The sequence below is a fragment of the Epinephelus moara genome, chromosome 8 (assembly GCF_006386435.1).
Source record: "Epinephelus moara isolate mb chromosome 8, YSFRI_EMoa_1.0, whole genome shotgun sequence".
NCBI lineage: Eukaryota > Metazoa > Chordata > Actinopteri > Perciformes > Serranidae > Epinephelus > Epinephelus moara.
In genome coordinates this window covers 44,347,631-44,356,182 of record NC_065513.1, presented here as the reverse complement: position 1 = coordinate 44,356,182, position 8,552 = coordinate 44,347,631, and positions in this window count along the sequence as shown.

The window sequence follows — 8,552 nt, the reverse complement described above, 5'->3', positions numbered from 1 at the left end:
ATAGAATAGTGAATGCCTCATTTTTGCCAGTGTACTAAAAGAAATCAGTTTGAAAGTTATTTTTTAATGAAAAACGAGTGAATTCTCATAAGTAAACGATGATTTGTAAGGGGTGAAACACTTGATTACATTAAATAATGATTACATTAATGTCAATTGAGCTAACGATAATGTTTATAGAGAAAAATATATTTACCTCCACCAAGGAGGTTATGTTTCTGCCGGCGTTGTTCTGTTTGTCTGTCTGTCTGTTTGTTTGTTTGTTTGTCTGCAAAATAACTCAAAAAGTTAAAAACGGATTTTGACGAAATTTCCAGGAAAGGTGGATAATGGGACAAGGAACAGATGATAAAATTTTGGTGGTGATCGGTTGAAGCAAAGTGGATAAAATAATAAATGAAGTCTATGGTCTGACAGCCTCAGCAGCAATTAAGACGGTGAAAATAGCGCCATCTGGTGGCCGGAAAGCACGTCTCGTTCTACTAGCTAAATATTGTTGAATTTTAAAGTTGAAATTAATGTTCTGTGTTGGAAAAAATAAAGTGAAAAATTCCTAAAAAAGATTATATTCTGTGTTGGTACAAAATAAAAACGAAATAAATACACCACAGTGTCTCCATGGTGACGGCATATATAACCTAATAATGATAGTGATGCAAATAACCTAATTGTGATGCAGGCTGCAAAATCTGATGCAGAGGGGGAGGGAATATCACTTACTTGGCGGAGGTCTGCACTCTCTGAGTGCTTTTCTAGTTTTAAACTACTTTCAGATGGAAATATCCACCAGGTCAATTTGACCCGGGAACATCATTGCATTACTTGATAAATGAGTTACATTGTTGCATGAAATGAAAGATTAAAAAACATCTTTTCAGATCTTTAACAGCTGTCAGTCTCTTAGTATTATGTATGTTTGTTGAAAAAATGATGTTCTGAGACAGCCTTTAATGATAGTTACTTTGAAATCTTGCAGTTTGTCATTCCGGGTAACAATGACGCAGTCAAGTAATTTAACCCAGATTTTCATGTTATATTACTCAATCATGTTTCTTGAGTTGAGGATACAATAACAACCCTTTTACCTTTACTATAAAACATTTTAAGACATTTTCCATCTTTTTTCCTCTTTGTGGCATGGAACATTGTGTGATCAACAGCAACTAATGAACCCATTTCAGTATAAATATCCAAATATATCACATTAATTGTGTTGAAAATGTTGTTTTCTGAGCAGTAATTGTTTGTTGAGCTCTAACTATAGTTATCTACAAACTTTTATATGCCAACAATGGCAGACATTTTAATTAATTTTCAATTCCATTCCCGTTACCCAGGAAGGACATTTTCCATGGGATTATCCATATGACTGACTGAAAAATGTTAATTGCATTTTTAAAATGAATTATGATTGAATTATATACAGAACACTCTAATAAAGATAGAAAGTGCCTAAATTGGCATTTTTAGCCAATTTGATTTATTTTCAATTTTCAAATCCTTATTCGTCTTTGACCCAAATTTTGACAGTTAGATTTTAGCTGTTAGCTTCTAGCTTCGGTTAAAGTTTGACCTTTAGAAGGTAACGGACACAAGCTAACATCCAAAATCTGTGTGTTAAGGTCCGAACATACTCGGGCGTACTATAAGCGGAGCGGTCTCCGCGAGGAATGTCCGCAGTCATTCAGGCTTCCGTAGTCGAGCGCACTTCCGCGTTGTAGTTTCCTGTAAAAATGTCCGTGAAACACACTACATTACCCACAATTCTTGCACGTCGATGTGAAAAATACATGCCGAGCAGTCACTGGTGCGCGGAGCGGAGTCTGTGCGGTCGTAAAATCTGAGCTTTGCGCACACAGGGCTTGCGGGCGTCCGCTTTTGGTCCGGGCGGACCTCCGCGGAGTCCGTTCCGCGTACGTTCCGCCCGAGTATGTTCGGGCCTTTAGCTTCTGTCTGTTTAATTGGGTCTGTGAGCTTCTGTCTGTATATTTTGACTGTTAGAAGCTCACAGACAGAAGCTAACAGACAGAAGCTAACAGACAGAAGGTAACAGACAATAGCTAACAGACAGCAGCTAACAGACAGAAGCTCACAGACAAAGGCTAACAGACAGAAGCTAACAGACAAAGGCTAACAGACAGAAGGTAACAGACAGAAGCTCAAAGACAGAAGCTAGCTAACAGACAGTAGCTAACAGACAAAAAGGTAACAGATAGAAGCTAGCTAACAGACAGAAGCTAACAGACAAAAAGGTAACAGATAGAAGCTAGCTAACAGACAGAAGCTAGCTAACAGACAGAAGGTAACAAAGGCGGGTCCATGTCATTGGTCCAACCTCCCATTAGTTCGACCAGTCCGACCTGTTCGTACTAATGGGAGGTCGAACTGATGGGAGGTCCCATAAGTCAGACTGTCCATTCTGACCGTTCACCTCCATTCGGGCCGCGGGAGTGAAAGGCATGCACCGTATCTACAGGCTGTTACATATTATGCAACCAACAATCTGATCTATTGAGAGTTTACAGTACTGTAGTGACGCATAGCCTAATTCCTGACAGGAAGATTGGTTTTTAAAATAATAAAAAGTCAGTTAACCCTCAGAACTCAGAGCGGCAGCTTTCATATTTTGCAGAATATCTCTAAAGCCACGCAACGGAACTTAATGGGTTAAATTGTGTTCAGTAGCTTACCTGTTGGTTGTTCAAAGCTGAGCTCGGGGCGATTATAACCTTTCCAGAAAGTTTTTAATCCTGATTTGACTTGATGGCTCCTATTGGGCTCTCTTGAGAGTGTGTAGCGCTGTCCTTGGTGCTGAACAGAAAATCAGCGCAGTAGAAAACAGAAGAAGCCTGGAGGGGCTTGCAGGTTAGAGGGCTGCATTGGGACCAACGCAAATATTGCGGGAGCGGGCGGTTTGGACTTTGCTGCGGGCGGGAACAGGCGGCTAAAAAAAAACACTGCGGGATCTTGGTGCACATGCATAAGCGTTTCCAATCTATATTTATTCATAAATGGACAAATATGCCCTGAACCAGCTTTCATACCAATTTGCCGCTTGCTCCATCTGTCTGTCTGTCTGTCTGTCTGTCAGCTCCATCTGTCATGAGACAAACATGAAAGAAGTTTATTGTGTTTCACCGGCGACAAGCTGTCATTACGCGCGACAATTACGCACGTCTGCGCGCTCTTTATAACTCACTGTGTGAACCTATGTTGCATAATAAAGATTTGCCCCCTGGTAATTTTTAACCGCCCCCTCAGTAACTTCATCCTGGCGCCGGGCTTGCCTTAACCTCAATCACTGCGTGATTATATAAAGGTAGAAAAATAAATAAATACAGAGGAGGAGAATAGAATATGAAACAGCCTTTATTTCATTAAAAACTAAATGAAAACAATGAAATAGGAGCGCTATTCCTGACCAGTGCGTCAAAAGACATGCAGGCCAGGGGAACGAAACAAACAACCCCATGAATCTCTTTATTAATAGCCTATAAAATGATGTGTTTTCTCCTGCGGGACGGGAGAAGACACAAAATCATCGATCTCTATTATTGTGCAGGCATAAATTCTCAGAGTTTTGTGGGTGCGGGCGGGAGTGGACATACACATTGCGGGAGCGGGCGGGAGTGTAATACACACGTTGCGGTTGCGGGCGGTAATGGTCAGAAATTCAGTGGGAGCGGGTTGAAGAAAACAGTCCAGTGCAGGGCTCTAGTGCAGGGCTCTCTCTCTCTCTCTCTTGAGAGAGAGAGAGAGAGAGAGAGAGAGAGAGAGCCCTGAGCCCTGGGCTCTCTTGAGAGAGAGAGAGAAAGAGACAATATTATAGACCAAAAGTTAATCTAATTTATTATTGTAGAATGTATTTAGCAAAGCCACTTTCAACTGGAGACACAGCGCAGCAGTAGCAAAAAATAAATAAAGGAATTATCAAAAGCCGACAAATACCATGAATAAACCTTGACCTCAGTGCATGTTTGAGGGCTTATAACTCAGCAACAAAAGGGGGTACAGACATGGGACCAACTGTTATAGAGAGCTCTTGACCTCAACTATCATGTGAGTAGTAGCTCTGGGTCAGATGGGAAAGGCTTGAGGCAAAGCAGGCTCACGGCTTATGTATTTGCCACTTTCTTTTTCATTTTAACCCACACCATGATCTTTTCCTGACCCTAACCAAGTGGTTTTTGTGCCTAAACCTAACCAGACCTTAACCACAGGGCATCATGATGATTTCGGAACAACGGGACTTCAGAACAATGGGTTTAATATGGTCAGAACAGTGGGCAGTTCCCCAGACAGAAGCTAACAGACAGAAGCTAACAGACAGACGGTAACAAAGGCTAACAGACAGGAGCTCACAGACAGAAGGTAACGTTAGCTAACAGACAGAAGCTAACAGACAGACGGTAACAAAGGCTAACAGAGGCTAACAGACAGAAGGTAGCTCACAGACAGAAGGTAGCTAACAGACAGAAGCTAACAGACAGAAGCTAACAGAGGCTAACAGACAGAAGCTCACAGACAGAAGATAGCTCACAGTCAGAAGCTAACAGACAGAAGCTAACAGACAGAAGGTAGCTCACAGACAGAAGGTAGCTAACAGACAGAAGCTAACAGACAGAAGGTAGCTAACAGAAAGAAGGTAGCTAACAGACAGAAGCTAACAGAAAGAAGGTAGCTAACAGACAGAAGGTAGCTAACAGACAGAAGGTAGCTAACAGACAGAAGCTAACAGAAAGAAGGTAGCTAACAGACAGAAAATAACAGAAAGAAGGTAGCTAACAGACAGAAGGTAGCTAACAGACAGAAGCTAACAGAAAGAAGGTAGCTAACAGACAGAAAATAACAGAAAGAAGGTAGCTAACAGACAAAAGGTAGCTAACAGACAGTAGGTAGCTAACAGACAGAAGCTTACAGAAAGAAGGTAGCTAACAGACAGAAGCTAACAGAAAGAAGGTAGCTAACAGACAGAAGGTAGCTAACAGAAAGAAGATAGCTAACAGACAGAAGGTAGCTAACAGAAAGAAGGTAGCTAACAGACAGAAGCTAACAGACAGAAGGTAGCTAACAGACAGAAGCTAACAGACAAAATCTGTTAAATTTTGTCCGTTAGCTTCTGTCTATAATGAAGTGGTCACTGGTGCGACGTGTCGTTAGAAAGCTCAGATTCTTGTGATTCAATTGATGCAAATCATTTCCAGATACAGACACTGCAGCAGGTTCAGTCATTGTCTCTGTCAGACCACCAACACACTAACGTAACAGTTAGAACTCACCCATGAAGCCTCATCATGATCCACCCATCAATAATATTTAGACAAAAACAGTCCTGTTACATTCACAAAAGCTCAGGTGATGTACCATTATATCCAGAGAGATATTAAGTCCAAACACACTATCACATCCATAAACATCCACAGACTGCTGTCCATCACTTTAAATCTTAGGCTTTAATCTCTCCACATGTTGTCCATAATATCTTCAGATCCCATGTAAACACTGTCCATAACTCCAAATCAAAATGGCCGCTGCACTCTGACCTTCTGATTGGGCAGGGAGCCAGCCAATAGCAAGAGGCTGTGCTTATGACTGATGCTTCTTAAAGCCAATCATATTTCCCATCTTTGCTGAGCAACAGTTTGTGTAAAAGCAAAGACGGTGGATAAACCAAGGCTGCATCCCAAGTCTCTTAATTGTATACTGCTAACTCCTAACCCCTGACTTGAACCGGAAGTCGTTCAAGGTCCGCCATCTTTAAGGCCGTCTCATGTCTCTTATTCCTGCCAGTAAGGAGTCAGCGACATATCAGACAGGTCTGATATGTCTTATTCACTCAGCAGCTGACTCGTTGAATGATGGCGAGTGGATTTAATAATAGTGACAATAATGATGATAATAATAATGATAATGATGCTCATCACAGTGGCAGGGCTACAGACCGTTCTTTAATTGCGACAAACTTCAGCAAATGACTCAATAACAATGGTAATACATGCAAAAGTCTGTGACCAGTCATGCCGGCGGGGGGGGGGGGAGTTACAGCTTTGATCAGCGAATATAACTTGGGATGTACGCCAAACGCTGGCTCCGTTATGCAGCAGATCCAGCTGTGCCGCACATAGGTGCCACCGTCACCAGAATAGGACATCGCTTTACGTGACACTTCAGAGTAAGGTCGTCTCATGTCTCTTAATCAGCAATCCTCGCTCCTCACTCCTAACTCCTGACTCCTTACATGTTTTCCTAAGTGGGAGGGACTAAACAGTTAGGTAAGGTGGCTAGATAAGGTGGTTAGCAGTAATTTTAAGAGAACTGGGATGCAGCCCAAGACGGTCCACTGCGAGTCAGTTTCCTGTATCAGTGTCACGTGCAAGACGGTCCACTGCGAGTCAGTTTCCTGTATCAGTGTCACGTGGGGTTCGCGACCACCACACCCCTTTAGGAGACTAACAGCAGGTCCTGAGTCCATTGACTTAAGTGGGAGAAATGAATGTGATCATAGATTATGGCCGATTCTTTCGCCCCATAGTCACGGAAGCAGATATCACAAGCCACATATCTTCAGAACATTCCGACACCAAAATGGCAAATTTCAGACAGACAAATCAGGAGAAAATTTACTTTACTCGCGAGATCTGGCAACGGATATCTCCTCTCTGGTGCTGAAATCAGTGCAGTTTCACCAAAGATAGGCTACTGGATTACTAAAAATATTTTTTTCCAGCGGATGTCTTAGTTACAACATGATTGAGCTAACTGGAGTAGTTTCATGTCGTATCCGACAACGGGAGGCTTTTAACAGATGACGTCCTGATGTTAGCTTTGTTGCTGCTGTTAGCTGTTAGCTGTCCCTGTCAGCTGCAGCAACTGATGCTTTCTAGACATCGTGATTTCCCAAAACTGAATAAATACCACACATAGCAACACAAAACTGCTTTGCTAGCTCAATCATGTTGTAACTAAGATATCTGCTGGAAAAAATATTTTTTTCACGGACCGTTTATGGAGTTACTGAGTTATTACAGACACTGCTAACAGCTAACGGTTAGCCCAGCTAATCTACGATAACCAAGCGAGGTTGGGGATACTCGTCTTTGATTGGGCTACGGGGGACAACGCCTACTTAGAAGACCGGAAATGTATACCATTTCATACAATGGGGGTATATTGTAGGTGGGCCATCTTGTAGTAATACAGTATCTTTGGTAAAAGGAATAAAAAAAATAATCAATTTACTGCAGTTAAGAATTTAAACGATTAGAAATATATTACCAATATATGTTTTGTGGAGCATTCCTCTAGAGCACAGGAGGGTGTAGCCTACGTCACCTCTGCAGGTCAGAGCAATCACTGCTGCAACCAAAGGAAGACGTGGAAAATGGAGAGGCAAAAACAGAGGGTATAACGTCATCCAGTGTGACGACATTATACTGTGAAACTATCAGTGTAAATATATATCATATAATATATATCATACAGCCACAGTACAATCAGTGTTGTGTCACCTGAAAACCAGCTTTGTGATGGATCGTGTTGGTGTTCGCTACAGGTGGAAAAGTAAAAAAAAAAAAAAAAAAAAAAAAGTTTATAAAATGTCCAAAAATATTTTTTAAATATGTCCGAAAATGATGACATAACATTTCAGAATTTTTTTTATTTTAAAGTCAGAAAAAAATGTTGATAACATGTCCAAAATATAATATGAAATTGTCTGAAAAAAATATTTTCTAAAAGTCAGAAAAAATGTTGATAAAATGTCAGAAAGATATTAATTGTGTGAATAAATGTTACTGAAATGGCCAAAAAAAAAAATATAAATAGATTTCCAAAAATATTATTAAAATGTCAGAAAATAACGAGCGTATCGTCACACAGTGCCAAGTATAGTGTTTTATAATATAAGTTATTAACATTACAAATACAAATACAAATTAAACTTTAGGCAGCCTACTAGAATAATATAATCAATTGCTTTTTCAGTCCAACAGATCAATTTACTGCTGCAACAAGTTTCCTTTGGGGACAACATTTACAGGTGAAAAAAGGTAATAAATCATGATATATTTGATCACATTTCTCAGCATATCACAACATTTAAAATTGTAATGACAGTTTATCGTGACTTAAGTATGGTGATAATATTGTGTTGTGGATCCTGTGGTGATTCTCAGCCCTGGTGTCAGCCAGAAGAGGCTGCAGTGATGTGTGTGAGGACAATAACTCAGAGGCTTTGTTTTCAGGTGGAAAAGGACATGAGGCCTGTAAACATGGTGGACAGTGAGGGATGTTATGAGCTACACTGACACACGCTACCACAGCTTTAATGACTGTCTGACAGTGTTCACTGCAGAGTCACATCACAGTTAAATGTCACCACATGGATGAAACGTGGTTTTGAAATCAGCAGTCCTGCTCTGACACACAGGGAGCTGTGACTCGACTGCTACAGTCGTGGTGCTGCACCCTGGGGCCCAACATTCAGAGGCATCCAACAGGGCTTAAACAGAGGTTTAAAAAACGTCCTCTGGGATGACCCCCCCCCCCCCCCC